The 3,296-nt window shown below is 40.5% G+C and overlaps 1 long non-coding RNA gene across 1 annotated transcript; it reads right to left on the bottom strand.

The window, feature by feature from the left end:
- Positions 1-583: 583 nt before the first annotated feature.
- LOC111271511 (uncharacterized) lies at positions 584-2,912 on the bottom strand. The gene is made up of 2 exons (XR_002686914.2): positions 2,764-2,912; positions 584-1,229 (listed from the first exon to the last, which is right to left on the bottom strand). It is a non-coding gene; the product is annotated as an uncharacterized LOC111271511 (long non-coding RNA).
- Positions 2,913-3,296: the final 384 nt, after the last annotated feature.

Here is a 3,296-nt window from a genome sequence, read left to right as displayed (position 1 = left end):
TGGTTTCAGCAAGAAAAGAGGTCGCTGTGTGTGTTTCATCATATGAGCTTCATCACGCCACATAAATCAGGAATATGAAGCAAAATGCTCTTATTGATAGTCGTCAATCTTCATGCAGTCTACACTACACATCTGATAACATAAACAAAATTTTAAAATATACCCATCTAAGACCTATTCTGTGTCTAAGAGTTTTTGGCGGTATTATATACATGCCTATAATGTACACTTTTTTAAACTGTATTGCCAGCCTGCAGCTATCATGTATCGTGTGTTGTCTCACGTTCTCAGTTCTCTTCTTCGCGTATAGAAGTTCAACTACGTATAGAAGAAGTTAAGAGTTTGTTAAATAGGCCAACAAATTCAGCGGAACAAATTCATATTTATTAAACGACAATTAACCTTGAAATCACCAACGCTATCTACAGTTACTCCTACCATCGTACTCCTATTGTTGCAAGCCAAATAAATGATTCCCAACCAACTGTTAAAAGTCAATTACAAAACGTGAGAAGAATGCAACCCCTAAATTGAGGAAAAGACTTTAACAGGTGGAAGAGATCGTCAAACGCAAATGCCCCACTCATTTTACAAAATTGTATTTCATTTTATTTCTCTACGATAGGGTTAATCAATTAGTCCGCATTAACATCGTTCCCAATGTCACCGACTCGGAACTAACACGATCGTTTCGTCGCTAGGTCGGAGTTCTGCCGAGTATTGACGCGCCGCACTGCTTCTCGATCCCGCAGGTTCTACCAAGTCTGAACGTTTTTGCCCTTTACTTTGTTACTGAAACGCCAGCTTGGTTTCTTCCTTAGTAGTGACCTCATATTCAGTCTCTTTCTTTCGTCGACGGCTTTTTTCATCGGACCCAGCGCGGATCCAACGGGTCATATCTGGTGCATCCGCTTGAACCTTCTACTGTCCACACTCTTTTTCGACACCTACATTTGAGGCCTCTCGTTAGCGTGACCTTGAGCGCACACTAATGACGGTTGAAGGTGCGCTACGCTTTAGAGCAGAAGAGTTTACGACGACCCACTAGTGCGTAACACTGGGTTGGGTCAACCAAGAACGCTGCTACGGCTTTCTCCATGCGGCTTATCTGAAATGCATTGGTAACTCAAAAGAAACAGGTTGTTCGACGTAGACGAAGCTGGGAATACTGGTGGCAGGCGATAAGGTGCCAATGCCGATGAAGCAGAGTAGCGGAGGTCGACCGCAACCTGTGGGAAGAGATCTAGTAGCGTAAGCGTGAACGAGTTCAGTTTTGACATACGCTTATAGCTTTTCAAGCGACCCAAACTGCCGATACTGAGGCACTGATGGCTTGCTACCTATAACGGTGCGTGCTGATCAAGCAACAGCAGCCATATCTAGAGATATCAAAACATTTAAGTGGTGTTCAGCAGCCGCTGTCGGGTGCCGGCGGCATATAAATTTAATAACCATATATATATATATATATATATATATATGGTTATTAAATTATATATAACCGTGTGTTTCAGAAAGAGATGCAAGCATTTTCAAGGGTAGAGTACTCGAACCTACATAGACGACCAAAGTACTTGAGGAATAAGCATATAGGGGCCGAAGCACTTGTATAGAACACTCGTTATACTATACGAAACAGGTGCTGCGCTTCGCTTGCGTAAACATTTCTATAGACCTGGCCAGCGACCGATAGGTTCGGTCGAGCGTTCATCTAAAGCCAATTATCACACGAACTTTAGAGATGAACACTTGATCGATGGCAGTCTGCATCCTGTATTCGGATTTTATACCTAAATGACACTTCCTGTCCTTCCTCGATTCTCAGACGAAACCCATCGAGATTTGACGGCAATTTACCGTGTAAAATATTCGTGACGCAGAAAAATCAACAAGTAAGTCTCGACGCTCCGTAGTTATTCAGCTTATAGCACCCTGTTTATATGTACATAATAGTCATCGTAAATAGAATCGTAACTTAAAATATCACAAGAGTCCCAAAAGCGGGACTTTTCGACGGTGCATTCTGTCAGGCCATGACAATATAAAAAGAAATTGAGGTATACGGGAGTACAGGAATGTTCAGTAGCATTACCAAACATTCTTTGAATAGGGCGTAATCTTGCCACATCTTTATTCTATTTCTAGAATGATCTAAAAAGGAACGCAGCAAATAACAACATCCAATTTCAGATGCTGATTTCATACAGTGGACAATTTTCACTAAAAATAACAAAACCGTACCTGTATATGCCATTAGCAAGAAAAATATATGCGTAATAGAAATACTATTTTTAGCTGCACATAGGCTCGCTGCTGTTCTTATTATTAAAGTAGGTTAGATAGAAGTGCATTAAAACGCAATCACAGTCTCACAATATACCGGCGAACGCTTTGGATCGTTTTTTTTTTACAATTAATTATAGTAACTCGGGGCTGGTTACTAACCTCGAGTCTCTGCATATTAGATCACCCCGGCTGTAAGCCGTGGTGTATTACTACGCAGGTTATCCAGAAGGGGTTTACGGCATAAGTAAACCCGCTAGAAGTAAACTTACATTGCAGAGTGTCAGATTTGATGCGATATGCTATACCATCTATGGGTTTTGCTGGGCTTTCTGGGATTTTTCTAGAAAAACCAACACGAAAACCAAAACTAAGTTTGAACCAGCTACTAATATATGTTTACTTTTACCATGGCTATGCACTTAAAGAGATGCACATTACCTAGACCTCGCTACTCTCAACATCGGCCTTTCTATTTACCTTTATCTTTTCGTATCACGATCCAGATTAATATCCATAAAATGGCAAGGCGTCATTTCATCCGCGGTACCGCAGAACGAACCTTCTAGCTCGTATTAATTAGATATTCTTATTTCGTTGTCTGCGTACGATTGAACAATGTAAGAAGCGCGGCGATGCTCGAATTAAGATTGTGTTTAAACTGTAACAAGCTGGCGTGTATGAGGATTGCAGAAAAAAGGACCCGTCAGATACCAGCAGAGGACTACATCACCTGTAATAAGGCGTGCTCAGCCCTTTTTTCCGCCTATATTTGTACATATACATATATATATATACATATATATATATATATATATATATATATATATATCTATGAAGAACAAGGCTCAGAGGAGGTCCTATGAGCTTTCTTTCGTCACAAGAGGGCTCGCAAAGATACTTGAATTTCTCTAGAATAATTTCATTATAAATGTTAACACTACGAAAGGCTATGTCGAGTCGTACGACGGCAGGCATTTTCTTTCTTAAGCAGAACAAACTGTATTGGAATG

Source organism: Varroa jacobsoni, unplaced genomic scaffold (genome assembly GCF_002532875.2).
Source record: "Varroa jacobsoni isolate VJ856 unplaced genomic scaffold, vjacob_1.0 contig00718, whole genome shotgun sequence".
NCBI classification, from domain to species: Eukaryota; Metazoa; Arthropoda; class Arachnida; order Mesostigmata; family Varroidae; genus Varroa; species Varroa jacobsoni.
This window is presented reverse-complemented; position numbering and strand designations above follow the sequence as displayed.